Source organism: Anomaloglossus baeobatrachus, unplaced genomic scaffold (assembly GCF_048569485.1).
Source record: "Anomaloglossus baeobatrachus isolate aAnoBae1 unplaced genomic scaffold, aAnoBae1.hap1 Scaffold_945, whole genome shotgun sequence".
Taxonomy (NCBI): domain Eukaryota; kingdom Metazoa; phylum Chordata; class Amphibia; order Anura; family Aromobatidae; genus Anomaloglossus; species Anomaloglossus baeobatrachus.
Genome location: NW_027445344.1, coordinates 24,628 through 42,126, shown reverse-complemented (window position 1 = coordinate 42,126; position 17,499 = coordinate 24,628). Strand labels below are relative to the sequence as shown.

Here is a 17,499-nt window from a genome sequence, read left to right as displayed (position 1 = left end):
GGTGGTGAGAAAGGTACAGAGGGCAGGGTTTGGGGGCTGGGAAGGAAAGGGAAAAGATTAGGGTTTGGGGATGATGAAAGGGCTTTCTACGGGTAAGGATGGCAAAGGGTGGCAGTGACGGAAAGTCAGGCAACCTGTCCTGTCCGTCTTTTTGTATCGTGAATTGGAAAGACTGCAAGGGGGAGGGGAGTTGCTTGCGCCCTAAAGGAGGAGTTATTCAGATTCATTGCAGTGGGCGGCGGCTGCAAAACGCACCATTCTTCTTGTTTTTGCTCTGCAAAGCAGCCTTTTCAAGGGTTGGCTTGGGTGACAAAATGTCTTGTGTAGGCGTGGGTTTGTCTCCCTCTCGCTCTCTCTCCCTAAGATGTGTCCGGCATAGGCCAGGGTGCCACTCGAGGCCCAAACCAATTCTGGTTATCGCTTCTCGGCCTTTTGGCTAAGATCAAGTGTAGTATCTGTTCTTATCAGTTTAATATCTGATACGTCCCCTATCTGGGGACCATATATTAAATGGATTTTTAGAACAGGGAGATGGAAAAAGAGCTTGCTCTGTCCACTCCACGCATTGACCTGGTATTGCAGTACCTCCAGGAACGGTGCACCCCTTCTTAACCCAGTTTCCAAAAGCAGAACTCAATTCACCTGATTCATATTAGCCCGATTTAATGAATTGGAAGAAAGCATACGTCTTCATATGCACCTCAATTTGGCCCATTCACTTTTCACACTTCCTCCTTTTGTTTTTTATCTTTCACACTTTTGACTTTCTTTATTCATCCAAATAGCAAACTCATCACCACTCAACCTGACCAACTCGGCTATGTCCCCGTGCTGCAGTTCTCTGTCTTATCTAGATCATTTGCAATTGAATGGAATAGATCCCTTTTGGACAAAGTGGATTCACCTGCTGCTGCAGTGACCACAGGTGTGATAAGATCTAGAATTGGCATCTGGTGCGATCTCTCCGCTTCCACTCCAAAGAAAGTTACCTGTTTATTCCTATCATGCATTGGTTTTTGGGGTTTTCTTTGAGTAATGATGATCTCTTTAGTAGTCTGTTGGCGCCCTCTCCTGGAGGAATAGTTTGCTTGCTCTTGGACATTCTAAAAGAGAGGTCATGATAGACATTGAGCTTCTGAGCTCAATTGGGGACAGTCATGGGTGATGAATGTTTGCAACCTACTGCGAAGCCTCATACCGCAATATAAGGAACGTCAAATACTAAGAAAGGGCGGCCTATGAAAGAATTACTACTTTCAATAAGTACACTTAAACGGCTAATTGGGAATAGAAAAACTGTAAAAAGCCCTCTGAGAAAGCCCCCCTCTAACCTTTGATAGTAAGCTTTTCTGTAGTCTGCCTGTTGATGTATTTTCCGTTTGAACTGTGCACAACATGAAGAGACGGAACACTGGCGGCTTGTCACAATGCCCCCCGATGACATCACAATAGCGCTGCTGCCTAGAAAACAAGCTGCGCAGAAGAAGTTGTTCTTTGGGTGGGAGGGTGGGCTAGTGGAAGGAGGGGGCAATCTCTTTTTTTCCCGGGTGGTAGGGGGATGACAGGAGAAGGGAAGCGGGTGGTGAGAAAGGTACAGAGGGCAGGGTTTGGGGGCTGGGAAGGAAAGGGAAAAGATTAGGGTTTGGGGATGATGAAAGGGCTTTCTACGGGTAAGGATGGCAAAGGGTGGCAGTGACGGAAAGTCAGGCAACCTGTCCTGTCCGTCTTTTTGTATCGTGAATTGGAAAGACTGCAAGGGGGAGGGGAGTTGCTTGCGCCCTAAAGGAGGAGTTATTCAGATTCATTGCAGTGGGCGGCGGCTGCAAAACGCACCATTCTTCTTGTTTTTGCTCTGCAAAGCAGCCTTTTCAAGGGTTGGCTTGGGTGACAAAATGTCTTGTGTAGGCGTGGGTTTGTCTCCCTCTCGCTCTCTCTCCCTAAGATGTGTCCGGCATAGGCCAGGGTGCCACTCGAGGCCCAAACCAATTCTGGTTATCGCTTCTCGGCCTTTTGGCTAAGATCAAGTGTAGTATCTGTTCTTATCAGTTTAATATCTGATACGTCCCCTATCTGGGGACCATATATTAAATGGATTTTTAGAACAGGGAGATGGAAAAAGAGCTTGCTCTGTCCACTCCACGCATTGACCTGGTATTGCAGTACCTCCAGGAACGGTGCACCCCTTCTTAACCCAGTTTCCAAAAGCAGAACTCAATTCACCTGATTCATATTAGCCCGATTTAATGAATTGGAAGAAAGCATACGTCTTCATATGCACCTCAATTTGGCCCATTCACTTTTCACACTTCCTCCTTTTGTTTTTTATCTTTCACACTTTTGACTTTCTTTATTCATCCAAATAGCAAACTCATCACCACTCAACCTGACCAACTCGGCTATGTCCCCGTGCTGCAGTTCTCTGTCTTATCTAGATCATTTGCAATTGAATGGAATAGATCCCTTTTGGACAAAGTGGATTCACCTGCTGCTGCAGTGACCACAGGTGTGATAAGATCTAGAATTGGCATCTGGTGCGATCTCTCCGCTTCCACTCCAAAGAAAGTTACCTGTTTATTCCTATCATGCATTGGTTTTTGGGGTTTTCTTTGAGTAATGATGATCTCTTTAGTAGTCTGTTGGCGCCCTCTCCTGGAGGAATAGTTTGCTTGCTCTTGGACATTCTAAAAGAGAGGTCATGATAGACATTGAGCTTCTGAGCTCAATTGGGGACAGTCATGGGTGATGAATGTTTGCAACCTACTGCGAAGCCTCATACCGCAATATAAGGAACGTCAAATACTAAGAAAGGGCGGCCTATGAAAGAATTACTACTTTCAATAAGTACACTTAAACGGCTAATTGGGAATAGAAAAACTGTAAAAAGCCCTCTGAGAAAGCCCCCCTCTAACCTTTGATAGTAAGCTTTTCTGTAGTCTGCCTGTTGATGTATTTTCCGTTTGAACTGTGCACAACATGAAGAGACGGAACACTGGCGGCTTGTCACAATGCCCCCCGATGACATCACAATAGCGCTGCTGCCTAGAAAACAAGCTGCGCAGAAGAAGTTGTTCTTTGGGTGGGAGGGTGGGCTAGTGGAAGGAGGGGGCAATCTCTTTTTTTCCCGGGTGGTAGGGGGATGACAGGAGAAGGGAAGCGGGTGGTGAGAAAGGTACAGAGGGCAGGGTTTGGGGGCTGGGAAGGAAAGGGAAAAGATTAGGGTTTGGGGATGATGAAAGGGCTTTCTACGGGTAAGGATGGCAAAGGGTGGCAGTGACGGAAAGTCAGGCAACCTGTCCTGTCCGTCTTTTTGTATCGTGAATTGGAAAGACTGCAAGGGGGAGGGGAGTTGCTTGCGCCCTAAAGGAGGAGTTATTCAGATTCATTGCAGTGGGCGGCGGCTGCAAAACGCACCATTCTTCTTGTTTTTGCTCTGCAAAGCAGCCTTTTCAAGGGTTGGCTTGGGTGACAAAATGTCTTGTGTAGGCGTGGGTTTGTCTCCCTCTCGCTCTCTCTCCCTAAGATGTGTCCGGCATAGGCCAGGGTGCCACTCGAGGCCCAAACCAATTCTGGTTATCGCTTCTCGGCCTTTTGGCTAAGATCAAGTGTAGTATCTGTTCTTATCAGTTTAATATCTGATACGTCCCCTATCTGGGGACCATATATTAAATGGATTTTTAGAACAGGGAGATGGAAAAAGAGCTTGCTCTGTCCACTCCACGCATTGACCTGGTATTGCAGTACCTCCAGGAACGGTGCACCCCTTCTTAACCCAGTTTCCAAAAGCAGAACTCAATTCACCTGATTCATATTAGCCCGATTTAATGAATTGGAAGAAAGCATACGTCTTCATATGCACCTCAATTTGGCCCATTCACTTTTCACACTTCCTCCTTTTGTTTTTTATCTTTCACACTTTTGACTTTCTTTATTCATCCAAATAGCAAACTCATCACCACTCAACCTGACCAACTCGGCTATGTCCCCGTGCTGCAGTTCTCTGTCTTATCTAGATCATTTGCAATTGAATGGAATAGATCCCTTTTGGACAAAGTGGATTCACCTGCTGCTGCAGTGACCACAGGTGTGATAAGATCTAGAATTGGCATCTGGTGCGATCTCTCCGCTTCCACTCCAAAGAAAGTTACCTGTTTATTCCTATCATGCATTGGTTTTTGGGGTTTTCTTTGAGTAATGATGATCTCTTTAGTAGTCTGTTGGCGCCCTCTCCTGGAGGAATAGTTTGCTTGCTCTTGGACATTCTAAAAGAGAGGTCATGATAGACATTGAGCTTCTGAGCTCAATTGGGGACAGTCATGGGTGATGAATGTTTGCAACCTACTGCGAAGCCTCATACCGCAATATAAGGAACGTCAAATACTAAGAAAGGGCGGCCTATGAAAGAATTACTACTTTCAATAAGTACACTTAAACGGCTAATTGGGAATAGAAAAACTGTAAAAAGCCCTCTGAGAAAGCCCCCCTCTAACCTTTGATAGTAAGCTTTTCTGTAGTCTGCCTGTTGATGTATTTTCCGTTTGAACTGTGCACAACATGAAGAGACGGAACACTGGCGGCTTGTCACAATGCCCCCCGATGACATCACAATAGCGCTGCTGCCTAGAAAACAAGCTGCGCAGAAGAAGTTGTTCTTTGGGTGGGAGGGTGGGCTAGTGGAAGGAGGGGGCAATCTCTTTTTTTCCCGGGTGGTAGGGGGATGACAGGAGAAGGGAAGCGGGTGGTGAGAAAGGTACAGAGGGCAGGGTTTGGGGGCTGGGAAGGAAAGGGAAAAGATTAGGGTTTGGGGATGATGAAAGGGCTTTCTACGGGTAAGGATGGCAAAGGGTGGCAGTGACGGAAAGTCAGGCAACCTGTCCTGTCCGTCTTTTTGTATCGTGAATTGGAAAGACTGCAAGGGGGAGGGGAGTTGCTTGCGCCCTAAAGGAGGAGTTATTCAGATTCATTGCAGTGGGCGGCGGCTGCAAAACGCACCATTCTTCTTGTTTTTGCTCTGCAAAGCAGCCTTTTCAAGGGTTGGCTTGGGTGACAAAATGTCTTGTGTAGGCGTGGGTTTGTCTCCCTCTCGCTCTCTCTCCCTAAGATGTGTCCGGCATAGGCCAGGGTGCCACTCGAGGCCCAAACCAATTCTGGTTATCGCTTCTCGGCCTTTTGGCTAAGATCAAGTGTAGTATCTGTTCTTATCAGTTTAATATCTGATACGTCCCCTATCTGGGGACCATATATTAAATGGATTTTTAGAACAGGGAGATGGAAAAAGAGCTTGCTCTGTCCACTCCACGCATTGACCTGGTATTGCAGTACCTCCAGGAACGGTGCACCCCTTCTTAACCCAGTTTCCAAAAGCAGAACTCAATTCACCTGATTCATATTAGCCCGATTTAATGAATTGGAAGAAAGCATACGTCTTCATATGCACCTCAATTTGGCCCATTCACTTTTCACACTTCCTCCTTTTGTTTTTTATCTTTCACACTTTTGACTTTCTTTATTCATCCAAATAGCAAACTCATCACCACTCAACCTGACCAACTCGGCTATGTCCCCGTGCTGCAGTTCTCTGTCTTATCTAGATCATTTGCAATTGAATGGAATAGATCCCTTTTGGACAAAGTGGATTCACCTGCTGCTGCAGTGACCACAGGTGTGATAAGATCTAGAATTGGCATCTGGTGCGATCTCTCCGCTTCCACTCCAAAGAAAGTTACCTGTTTATTCCTATCATGCATTGGTTTTTGGGGTTTTCTTTGAGTAATGATGATCTCTTTAGTAGTCTGTTGGCGCCCTCTCCTGGAGGAATAGTTTGCTTGCTCTTGGACATTCTAAAAGAGAGGTCATGATAGACATTGAGCTTCTGAGCTCAATTGGGGACAGTCATGGGTGATGAATGTTTGCAACCTACTGCGAAGCCTCATACCGCAATATAAGGAACGTCAAATACTAAGAAAGGGCGGCCTATGAAAGAATTACTACTTTCAATAAGTACACTTAAACGGCTAATTGGGAATAGAAAAACTGTAAAAAGCCCTCTGAGAAAGCCCCCCTCTAACCTTTGATAGTAAGCTTTTCTGTAGTCTGCCTGTTGATGTATTTTCCGTTTGAACTGTGCACAACATGAAGAGACGGAACACTGGCGGCTTGTCACAATGCCCCCCGATGACATCACAATAGCGCTGCTGCCTAGAAAACAAGCTGCGCAGAAGAAGTTGTTCTTTGGGTGGGAGGGTGGGCTAGTGGAAGGAGGGGGCAATCTCTTTTTTTCCCGGGTGGTAGGGGGATGACAGGAGAAGGGAAGCGGGTGGTGAGAAAGGTACAGAGGGCAGGGTTTGGGGGCTGGGAAGGAAAGGGAAAAGATTAGGGTTTGGGGATGATGAAAGGGCTTTCTACGGGTAAGGATGGCAAAGGGTGGCAGTGACGGAAAGTCAGGCAACCTGTCCTGTCCGTCTTTTTGTATCGTGAATTGGAAAGACTGCAAGGGGGAGGGGAGTTGCTTGCGCCCTAAAGGAGGAGTTATTCAGATTCATTGCAGTGGGCGGCGGCTGCAAAACGCACCATTCTTCTTGTTTTTGCTCTGCAAAGCAGCCTTTTCAAGGGTTGGCTTGGGTGACAAAATGTCTTGTGTAGGCGTGGGTTTGTCTCCCTCTCGCTCTCTCTCCCTAAGATGTGTCCGGCATAGGCCAGGGTGCCACTCGAGGCCCAAACCAATTCTGGTTATCGCTTCTCGGCCTTTTGGCTAAGATCAAGTGTAGTATCTGTTCTTATCAGTTTAATATCTGATACGTCCCCTATCTGGGGACCATATATTAAATGGATTTTTAGAACAGGGAGATGGAAAAAGAGCTTGCTCTGTCCACTCCACGCATTGACCTGGTATTGCAGTACCTCCAGGAACGGTGCACCCCTTCTTAACCCAGTTTCCAAAAGCAGAACTCAATTCACCTGATTCATATTAGCCCGATTTAATGAATTGGAAGAAAGCATACGTCTTCATATGCACCTCAATTTGGCCCATTCACTTTTCACACTTCCTCCTTTTGTTTTTTATCTTTCACACTTTTGACTTTCTTTATTCATCCAAATAGCAAACTCATCACCACTCAACCTGACCAACTCGGCTATGTCCCCGTGCTGCAGTTCTCTGTCTTATCTAGATCATTTGCAATTGAATGGAATAGATCCCTTTTGGACAAAGTGGATTCACCTGCTGCTGCAGTGACCACAGGTGTGATAAGATCTAGAATTGGCATCTGGTGCGATCTCTCCGCTTCCACTCCAAAGAAAGTTACCTGTTTATTCCTATCATGCATTGGTTTTTGGGGTTTTCTTTGAGTAATGATGATCTCTTTAGTAGTCTGTTGGCGCCCTCTCCTGGAGGAATAGTTTGCTTGCTCTTGGACATTCTAAAAGAGAGGTCATGATAGACATTGAGCTTCTGAGCTCAATTGGGGACAGTCATGGGTGATGAATGTTTGCAACCTACTGCGAAGCCTCATACCGCAATATAAGGAACGTCAAATACTAAGAAAGGGCGGCCTATGAAAGAATTACTACTTTCAATAAGTACACTTAAACGGCTAATTGGGAATAGAAAAACTGTAAAAAGCCCTCTGAGAAAGCCCCCCTCTAACCTTTGATAGTAAGCTTTTCTGTAGTCTGCCTGTTGATGTATTTTCCGTTTGAACTGTGCACAACATGAAGAGACGGAACACTGGCGGCTTGTCACAATGCCCCCCGATGACATCACAATAGCGCTGCTGCCTAGAAAACAAGCTGCGCAGAAGAAGTTGTTCTTTGGGTGGGAGGGTGGGCTAGTGGAAGGAGGGGGCAATCTCTTTTTTTCCCGGGTGGTAGGGGGATGACAGGAGAAGGGAAGCGGGTGGTGAGAAAGGTACAGAGGGCAGGGTTTGGGGGCTGGGAAGGAAAGGGAAAAGATTAGGGTTTGGGGATGATGAAAGGGCTTTCTACGGGTAAGGATGGCAAAGGGTGGCAGTGACGGAAAGTCAGGCAACCTGTCCTGTCCGTCTTTTTGTATCGTGAATTGGAAAGACTGCAAGGGGGAGGGGAGTTGCTTGCGCCCTAAAGGAGGAGTTATTCAGATTCATTGCAGTGGGCGGCGGCTGCAAAACGCACCATTCTTCTTGTTTTTGCTCTGCAAAGCAGCCTTTTCAAGGGTTGGCTTGGGTGACAAAATGTCTTGTGTAGGCGTGGGTTTGTCTCCCTCTCGCTCTCTCTCCCTAAGATGTGTCCGGCATAGGCCAGGGTGCCACTCGAGGCCCAAACCAATTCTGGTTATCGCTTCTCGGCCTTTTGGCTAAGATCAAGTGTAGTATCTGTTCTTATCAGTTTAATATCTGATACGTCCCCTATCTGGGGACCATATATTAAATGGATTTTTAGAACAGGGAGATGGAAAAAGAGCTTGCTCTGTCCACTCCACGCATTGACCTGGTATTGCAGTACCTCCAGGAACGGTGCACCCCTTCTTAACCCAGTTTCCAAAAGCAGAACTCAATTCACCTGATTCATATTAGCCCGATTTAATGAATTGGAAGAAAGCATACGTCTTCATATGCACCTCAATTTGGCCCATTCACTTTTCACACTTCCTCCTTTTGTTTTTTATCTTTCACACTTTTGACTTTCTTTATTCATCCAAATAGCAAACTCATCACCACTCAACCTGACCAACTCGGCTATGTCCCCGTGCTGCAGTTCTCTGTCTTATCTAGATCATTTGCAATTGAATGGAATAGATCCCTTTTGGACAAAGTGGATTCACCTGCTGCTGCAGTGACCACAGGTGTGATAAGATCTAGAATTGGCATCTGGTGCGATCTCTCCGCTTCCACTCCAAAGAAAGTTACCTGTTTATTCCTATCATGCATTGGTTTTTGGGGTTTTCTTTGAGTAATGATGATCTCTTTAGTAGTCTGTTGGCGCCCTCTCCTGGAGGAATAGTTTGCTTGCTCTTGGACATTCTAAAAGAGAGGTCATGATAGACATTGAGCTTCTGAGCTCAATTGGGGACAGTCATGGGTGATGAATGTTTGCAACCTACTGCGAAGCCTCATACCGCAATATAAGGAACGTCAAATACTAAGAAAGGGCGGCCTATGAAAGAATTACTACTTTCAATAAGTACACTTAAACGGCTAATTGGGAATAGAAAAACTGTAAAAAGCCCTCTGAGAAAGCCCCCCTCTAACCTTTGATAGTAAGCTTTTCTGTAGTCTGCCTGTTGATGTATTTTCCGTTTGAACTGTGCACAACATGAAGAGACGGAACACTGGCGGCTTGTCACAATGCCCCCCGATGACATCACAATAGCGCTGCTGCCTAGAAAACAAGCTGCGCAGAAGAAGTTGTTCTTTGGGTGGGAGGGTGGGCTAGTGGAAGGAGGGGGCAATCTCTTTTTTTCCCGGGTGGTAGGGGGATGACAGGAGAAGGGAAGCGGGTGGTGAGAAAGGTACAGAGGGCAGGGTTTGGGGGCTGGGAAGGAAAGGGAAAAGATTAGGGTTTGGGGATGATGAAAGGGCTTTCTACGGGTAAGGATGGCAAAGGGTGGCAGTGACGGAAAGTCAGGCAACCTGTCCTGTCCGTCTTTTTGTATCGTGAATTGGAAAGACTGCAAGGGGGAGGGGAGTTGCTTGCGCCCTAAAGGAGGAGTTATTCAGATTCATTGCAGTGGGCGGCGGCTGCAAAACGCACCATTCTTCTTGTTTTTGCTCTGCAAAGCAGCCTTTTCAAGGGTTGGCTTGGGTGACAAAATGTCTTGTGTAGGCGTGGGTTTGTCTCCCTCTCGCTCTCTCTCCCTAAGATGTGTCCGGCATAGGCCAGGGTGCCACTCGAGGCCCAAACCAATTCTGGTTATCGCTTCTCGGCCTTTTGGCTAAGATCAAGTGTAGTATCTGTTCTTATCAGTTTAATATCTGATACGTCCCCTATCTGGGGACCATATATTAAATGGATTTTTAGAACAGGGAGATGGAAAAAGAGCTTGCTCTGTCCACTCCACGCATTGACCTGGTATTGCAGTACCTCCAGGAACGGTGCACCCCTTCTTAACCCAGTTTCCAAAAGCAGAACTCAATTCACCTGATTCATATTAGCCCGATTTAATGAATTGGAAGAAAGCATACGTCTTCATATGCACCTCAATTTGGCCCATTCACTTTTCACACTTCCTCCTTTTGTTTTTTATCTTTCACACTTTTGACTTTCTTTATTCATCCAAATAGCAAACTCATCACCACTCAACCTGACCAACTCGGCTATGTCCCCGTGCTGCAGTTCTCTGTCTTATCTAGATCATTTGCAATTGAATGGAATAGATCCCTTTTGGACAAAGTGGATTCACCTGCTGCTGCAGTGACCACAGGTGTGATAAGATCTAGAATTGGCATCTGGTGCGATCTCTCCGCTTCCACTCCAAAGAAAGTTACCTGTTTATTCCTATCATGCATTGGTTTTTGGGGTTTTCTTTGAGTAATGATGATCTCTTTAGTAGTCTGTTGGCGCCCTCTCCTGGAGGAATAGTTTGCTTGCTCTTGGACATTCTAAAAGAGAGGTCATGATAGACATTGAGCTTCTGAGCTCAATTGGGGACAGTCATGGGTGATGAATGTTTGCAACCTACTGCGAAGCCTCATACCGCAATATAAGGAACGTCAAATACTAAGAAAGGGCGGCCTATGAAAGAATTACTACTTTCAATAAGTACACTTAAACGGCTAATTGGGAATAGAAAAACTGTAAAAAGCCCTCTGAGAAAGCCCCCCTCTAACCTTTGATAGTAAGCTTTTCTGTAGTCTGCCTGTTGATGTATTTTCCGTTTGAACTGTGCACAACATGAAGAGACGGAACACTGGCGGCTTGTCACAATGCCCCCCGATGACATCACAATAGCGCTGCTGCCTAGAAAACAAGCTGCGCAGAAGAAGTTGTTCTTTGGGTGGGAGGGTGGGCTAGTGGAAGGAGGGGGCAATCTCTTTTTTTCCCGGGTGGTAGGGGGATGACAGGAGAAGGGAAGCGGGTGGTGAGAAAGGTACATAGGGCAGGGTTTGGGGGCTGGGAAGGAAAGGGAAAAGATTAGGGTTTGGGGATGATGAAAGGGCTTTCTACGGGTAAGGATGGCAAAGGGTGGCAGTGACGGAAAGTCAGGCAACCTGTCCTGTCCGTCTTTTTGTATCGTGAATTGGAAAGACTGCAAGGGGGAGGGGAGTTGCTTGCGCCCTAAAGGAGGAGTTATTCAGATTCATTGCAGTGGGCGGCGGCTGCAAAACGCACCATTCTTCTTGTTTTTGCTCTGCAAAGCAGCCTTTTCAAGGGTTGGCTTGGGTGACAAAATGTCTTGTGTAGGCGTGGGTTTGTCTCCCTCTCGCTCTCTCTCCCTAAGATGTGTCCGGCATAGGCCAGGGTGCCACTCGAGGCCCAAACCAATTCTGGTTATCGCTTCTCGGCCTTTTGGCTAAGATCAAGTGTAGTATCTGTGAGGCTCGGCAGATGCAATGCACACTGGAAGGTTGCGCTTGCTAGTACTCTTAATGTATAGTATATTCATCTAGAGGAAAACATGGCCCTACCAGGATCGAGGCTATTAGACTGAGTAAGTGTGGGGGCTATGGTGCAATGTGCCCCAGGACTGACGACCCTGGAGTGAGTCTGAGCTTGCTGGCTTGGGACCCCGGCGAGCCTTGGGCTCTGTAGCACACCGTACCTTGCCCTTTCATACTTTCTGAGCATATTGCCCTATCCCGGCCTTCTGGCTAGGAAGGAAAATTTTTATAATCATGGTCGGAGGTCCGTTCAGCTTTGGGCTGAGAAACCAACACCCGGTTGGAGGTCCGGGTCAGCTTCGGCTGAGAAACCAACACCCGGTTGGAGGTCTGGGTCAGCTTCGGCTGAGAAACCAACACCCGGTTGGAGGTCCGGGTCAGCTTCGGCTGAGAAACCAACACCCGGTTGGAGGTCCGGTTAGCCTTGGGCTGAGAAACCAACACCGGTTGACGGTCCGGGCAGTTTCGGCTGCGAAACCAACAACTAGTAGCTCTCTACTCCACTTGGGTAAGATGCCTGGGTGGACGCTGGGAGCAACGACAAGGCTCAACCAGGCTTCGGCTTGGGGGAGCACCGAAGATCCCTGACCCTTGCTGTGGCCTTCTGGCTCGGAGGGACGGGGTTGATTTTTGGGGACCCTCTCCTCACGGAGGGGTCCACACGAATCCTAGCCTTTGCACTGTTTTTGGTGTGACTTCGGTCATGCATTTTTTGCGGTGCTTTGAAAAGCTTCATTAAATCAAAAATCTGTTCTTATCAGTTTAATATCTGATACGTCCCCTATCTGGGGACCATATATTAAATGGATTTTTAGAACAGGGAGATGGAAAAAGAGCTTGCTCTGTCCACTCCACGCATTGACCTGGTATTGCAGTACCTCCAGGAACGGTGCACCCCTTCTTAACCCAGTTTCCAAAAGCAGAACTCAATTCACCTGATTCATATTAGCCCGATTTAATGAATTGGAAGAAAGCATACGTCTTCATATGCACCTCAATTTGGCCCATTCACTTTTCACACTTCCTCCTTTTGTTTTTTATCTTTCACACTTTTGACTTTCTTTATTCATCCAAATAGCAAACTCATCACCACTCAACCTGACCAACTCGGCTATGTCCCCGTGCTGCAGTTCTCTGTCTTATCTAGATCATTTGCAATTGAATGGAATAGATCCCTTTTGGACAAAGTGGATTCACCTGCTGCTGCAGTGACCACAGGTGTGATAAGATCTAGAATTGGCATCTGGTGCGATCTCTCCGCTTCCACTCCAAAGAAAGTTACCTGTTTATTCCTATCATGCATTGGTTTTTGGGGTTTTCTTTGAGTAATGATGATCTCTTTAGTAGTCTGTTGGCGCCCTCTCCTGGAGGAATAGTTTGCTTGCTCTTGGACATTCTAAAAGAGAGGTCATGATAGACATTGAGCTTCTGAGCTCAATTGGGGACAGTCATGGGTGATGAATGTTTGCAACCTACTGCGAAGCCTCATACCGCAATATAAGGAACGTCAAATACTAAGAAAGGGCGGCCTATGAAAGAATTACTACTTTCAATAAGTACACTTAAACGGCTAATTGGGAATAGAAAAACTGTAAAAAGCCCTCTGAGAAAGCCCCCCTCTAACCTTTGATAGTAAGCTTTTCTGTAGTCTGCCTGTTGATGTATTTTCCGTTTGAACTGTGCACAACATGAAGAGACGGAACACTGGCGGCTTGTCACAATGCCCCCCGATGACATCACAATAGCGCTGCTGCCTAGAAAACAAGCTGCGCAGAAGAAGTTGTTCTTTGGGTGGGAGGGTGGGCTAGTGGAAGGAGGGGGCAATCTCTTTTTTTCCCGGGTGGTAGGGGGATGACAGGAGAAGGGAAGCGGGTGGTGAGAAAGGTACAGAGGGCAGGGTTTGGGGGCTGGGAAGGAAAGGGAAAAGATTAGGGTTTGGGGATGATGAAAGGGCTTTCTACGGGTAAGGATGGCAAAGGGTGGCAGTGACGGAAAGTCAGGCAACCTGTCCTGTCCGTCTTTTTGTATCGTGAATTGGAAAGACTGCAAGGGGGAGGGGAGTTGCTTGCGCCCTAAAGGAGGAGTTATTCAGATTCATTGCAGTGGGCGGCGGCTGCAAAACGCACCATTCTTCTTGTTTTTGCTCTGCAAAGCAGCCTTTTCAAGGGTTGGCTTGGGTGACAAAATGTCTTGTGTAGGCGTGGGTTTGTCTCCCTCTCGCTCTCTCTCCCTAAGATGTGTCCGGCATAGGCCAGGGTGCCACTCGAGGCCCAAACCAATTCTGGTTATCGCTTCTCGGCCTTTTGGCTAAGATCAAGTGTAGTATCTGTTCTTATCAGTTTAATATCTGATACGTCCCCTATCTGGGGACCATATATTAAATGGATTTTTAGAACAGGGAGATGGAAAAAGAGCTTGCTCTGTCCACTCCACGCATTGACCTGGTATTGCAGTACCTCCAGGAACGGTGCACCCCTTCTTAACCCAGTTTCCAAAAGCAGAACTCAATTCACCTGATTCATATTAGCCCGATTTAATGAATTGGAAGAAAGCATACGTCTTCATATGCACCTCAATTTGGCCCATTCACTTTTCACACTTCCTCCTTTTGTTTTTTATCTTTCACACTTTTGACTTTCTTTATTCATCCAAATAGCAAACTCATCACCACTCAACCTGACCAACTCGGCTATGTCCCCGTGCTGCAGTTCTCTGTCTTATCTAGATCATTTGCAATTGAATGGAATAGATCCCTTTTGGACAAAGTGGATTCACCTGCTGCTGCAGTGACCACAGGTGTGATAAGATCTAGAATTGGCATCTGGTGCGATCTCTCCGCTTCCACTCCAAAGAAAGTTACCTGTTTATTCCTATCATGCATTGGTTTTTGGGGTTTTCTTTGAGTAATGATGATCTCTTTAGTAGTCTGTTGGCGCCCTCTCCTGGAGGAATAGTTTGCTTGCTCTTGGACATTCTAAAAGAGAGGTCATGATAGACATTGAGCTTCTGAGCTCAATTGGGGACAGTCATGGGTGATGAATGTTTGCAACCTACTGCGAAGCCTCATACCGCAATATAAGGAACGTCAAATACTAAGAAAGGGCGGCCTATGAAAGAATTACTACTTTCAATAAGTACACTTAAACGGCTAATTGGGAATAGAAAAACTGTAAAAAGCCCTCTGAGAAAGCCCCCCTCTAACCTTTGATAGTAAGCTTTTCTGTAGTCTGCCTGTTGATGTATTTTCCGTTTGAACTGTGCACAACATGAAGAGACGGAACACTGGCGGCTTGTCACAATGCCCCCCGATGACATCACAATAGCGCTGCTGCCTAGAAAACAAGCTGCGCAGAAGAAGTTGTTGTTTGGGTGGGAGGGTGGGCTAGTGGAAGGAGGGGGCAATCTCTTTTTTTCCCGGGTGGTAGGGGGATGACAGGAGAAGGGAAGCGGGTGGTGAGAAAGGTACAGAGGGCAGGGTTTGGGGGCTGGGAAGGAAAGGGAAAAGATTAGGGTTTGGGGATGATGAAAGGGCTTTCTACGGGTAAGGATGGCAAAGGGTGGCAGTGACGGAAAGTCAGGCAACCTGTCCTGTCCGTCTTTTTGTATCGTGAATTGGAAAGACTGCAAGGGGGAGGGGAGTTGCTTGCGCCCTAAAGGAGGAGTTATTCAGATTCATTGCAGTGGGCGGCGGCTGCAAAACGCACCATTCTTCTTGTTTTTGCTCTGCAAAGCAGCCTTTTCAAGGGTTGGCTTGGGTGACAAAATGTCTTGTGTAGGCGTGGGTTTGTCTCCCTCTCGCTCTCTCTCCCTAAGATGTGTCCGGCATAGGCCAGGGTGCCACTCGAGGCCCAAACCAATTCTGGTTATCGCTTCTCTGCCTTTTGGCTAAGATCAAGTGTAGTATCTGTTCTTATCAGTTTAATATCTGATACGTCCCCTATCTGGGGACCATATATTAAATGGATTTTTAGAACAGGGAGATGGAAAAAGAGCTTGCTCTGTCCACTCCACGCATTGACCTGGTATTGCAGTACCTCCAGGAACGGTGCACCCCTTCTTAACCCAGTTTCCAAAAGCAGAACTCAATTCACCTGATTCATATTAGCCCGATTTAATGAATTGGAAGAAAGCATACGTCTTCATATGCACCTCAATTTGGCCCATTCACTTTTCACACTTCCTCCTTTTGTTTTTTATCTTTCACACTTTTGACTTTCTTTATTCATCCAAATAGCAAACTCATCACCACTCAACCTGACCAACTCGGCTATGTCCCCGTGCTGCAGTTCTCTGTCTTATCTAGATCATTTGCAATTGAATGGAATAGATCCCTTTTGGACAAAGTGGATTCACCTGCTGCTGCAGTGACCACAGGTGTGATAAGATCTAGAATTGGCATCTGGTGCGATCTCTCCGCTTCCACTCCAAAGAAAGTTACCTGTTTATTCCTATCATGCATTGGTTTTTGGGGTTTTCTTTGAGTAATGATGATCTCTTTAGTAGTCTGTTGGCGCCCTCTCCTGGAGGAATAGTTTGCTTGCTCTTGGACATTCTATAAGAGAGGTCATGATAGACATTGAGCTTCTGAGCTCAATTGGGGACAGTCATGGGTGATGAATGTTTGCAACCTACTGCGAAGCCTCATACCGCAATATAAGGAACGTCAAATACTAAGAAAGGGCGGCCTATGAAAGAATTACTACTTTCAATAAGTACACTTAAACGGCTAATTGGGAATAGAAAAACTGTAAAAAGCCCTCTGAGAAAGCCCCCCTCTAACCTTTGATAGTAAGCTTTTCTGTAGTCTGCCTGTTGATGTATTTTCCGTTTGAACTGTGCACAACATGAAGAGACGGAACACTGGCGGCTTGTCACAATGCCCCCCGATGACATCACAATAGCGCTGCTGCCTAGAAAACAAGCTGCGCAGAAGAAGTTGTTCTTTGGGTGGGAGGGTGGGCTAGTGGAAGGAGGGGGCAATCTCTTTTTTTCCCGGGTGGTAGGGGGATGACAGGAGAAGGGAAGCGGGTGGTGAGAAAGGTACAGAGGGCAGGGTTTGGGGGCTGGGAAGGAAAGGGAAAAGATTAGGGTTTGGGGATGATGAAAGGGCTTTCTACGGGTAAGGATGGCAAAGGGTGGCAGTGACGGAAAGTCAGGCAACCTGTCCTGTCCGTCTTTTTGTATCGTGAATTGGAAAGACTGCAAGGGGGAGGGGAGTTGCTTGCGCCCTAAAGGAGGAGTTATTCAGATTCATTGCAGTGGGCGGCGGCTGCAAAACGCACCATTCTTCTTGTTTTTGCTCTGCAAAGCAGCCTTTTCAAGGGTTGGCTTGGGTGACAAAATGTCTTGTGTAGGCGTGGGTTTGTCTCCCTCTCGCTCTCTCTCCCTAAGATGTGTCCGGCATAGGCCAGGGTGCCACTCGAGGCCCAAACCAATTCTGGTTATCGCTTCTCGGCCTTTTGGCTAAGATCAAGTGTAGTGTTGTTCGAAGAGGTGGTTTAAGCTCCAGGCCACCTTAGTACAATGATACAATGCACACTGGAAGGTTGCGCTTGCTAGTACTCTGGGTGGATAGTATATTCATCTAGTGGAAAACATGGCCCTACCAGGATCGAGGCTATTAGACTGAGTAAGGATGGGGGGCTATGGTACAACGTGCCCCAGGACTGACGACCCTGGAGTGAGTCTGAGCTTGCTGGCTTGGGACCCCGGCAAGCCTTGGGCTCTGTAGCACACCGTACCTTGCCTTTTCATACTTTTTGAGCATATTACCCTATCCCGGCCTTCTGGCTAGGAAGGGAAATTTTTATAATCCCGGTCGGAGGTCTGGTCAGCTTTGGGCTGAGAAACTAACACCCGGTTGGAGGTCCGGGTCAGCTTCGGCTGAGAAACCAACACCCGGTTGGAGGTCTGGGTCAGCTTCGGCTGA

The 17,499-nt window shown here is 47.0% G+C and overlaps 10 non-coding genes and 1 pseudogene across 10 annotated transcripts; all 11 read left to right on the top strand.

The window, feature by feature from the left end:
* Window positions 1–416: 416 nt before the first annotated feature.
* LOC142289543 (U2 spliceosomal RNA) lies at window positions 417–607 on the top strand. The gene has a single exon (XR_012750017.1). It is a non-coding gene; the product is annotated as a U2 spliceosomal RNA (small nuclear RNA).
* Window positions 608–1,994: 1,387 nt separating this feature from the next.
* LOC142289542 (U2 spliceosomal RNA) lies at window positions 1,995–2,185 on the top strand. The gene has a single exon (XR_012750016.1). It is a non-coding gene; the product is annotated as a U2 spliceosomal RNA (small nuclear RNA).
* Window positions 2,186–3,572: 1,387 nt separating this feature from the next.
* On the top strand, window positions 3,573–3,763 carry LOC142289541 (U2 spliceosomal RNA). The gene has a single exon (XR_012750015.1). It is a non-coding gene; the product is annotated as a U2 spliceosomal RNA (small nuclear RNA).
* Window positions 3,764–5,150: 1,387 nt separating this feature from the next.
* LOC142289540 (U2 spliceosomal RNA) lies at window positions 5,151–5,341 on the top strand. Its single transcript, XR_012750014.1, has one exon. It is a non-coding gene; the product is annotated as a U2 spliceosomal RNA (small nuclear RNA).
* Window positions 5,342–6,728: 1,387 nt separating this feature from the next.
* On the top strand, window positions 6,729–6,919 carry LOC142289539 (U2 spliceosomal RNA). The gene has a single exon (XR_012750013.1). It is a non-coding gene; the product is annotated as a U2 spliceosomal RNA (small nuclear RNA).
* A 1,387-nt stretch (window positions 6,920–8,306) lies between these two features.
* LOC142289538 (U2 spliceosomal RNA) lies at window positions 8,307–8,497 on the top strand. The gene has a single exon (XR_012750012.1). It is a non-coding gene; the product is annotated as a U2 spliceosomal RNA (small nuclear RNA).
* Window positions 8,498–9,884: 1,387 nt separating this feature from the next.
* LOC142289537 (U2 spliceosomal RNA) lies at window positions 9,885–10,075 on the top strand. Its single transcript, XR_012750011.1, has one exon. It is a non-coding gene; the product is annotated as a U2 spliceosomal RNA (small nuclear RNA).
* Window positions 10,076–11,462: 1,387 nt separating this feature from the next.
* On the top strand, window positions 11,463–11,589 carry LOC142289548 (U2 spliceosomal RNA; annotated as a pseudogene).
* Window positions 11,590–12,277: 688 nt separating this feature from the next.
* Window positions 12,278–12,470, top strand: LOC142289547 (U2 spliceosomal RNA). Its single transcript, XR_012750021.1, has one exon. It is a non-coding gene; the product is annotated as a U2 spliceosomal RNA (small nuclear RNA).
* A 1,387-nt stretch (window positions 12,471–13,857) lies between these two features.
* Window positions 13,858–14,048, top strand: LOC142289536 (U2 spliceosomal RNA). Its single transcript, XR_012750010.1, has one exon. It is a non-coding gene; the product is annotated as a U2 spliceosomal RNA (small nuclear RNA).
* A 1,387-nt stretch (window positions 14,049–15,435) lies between these two features.
* Window positions 15,436–15,626, top strand: LOC142289544 (U2 spliceosomal RNA). Its single transcript, XR_012750018.1, has one exon. It is a non-coding gene; the product is annotated as a U2 spliceosomal RNA (small nuclear RNA).
* Window positions 15,627–17,499: the final 1,873 nt, after the last annotated feature.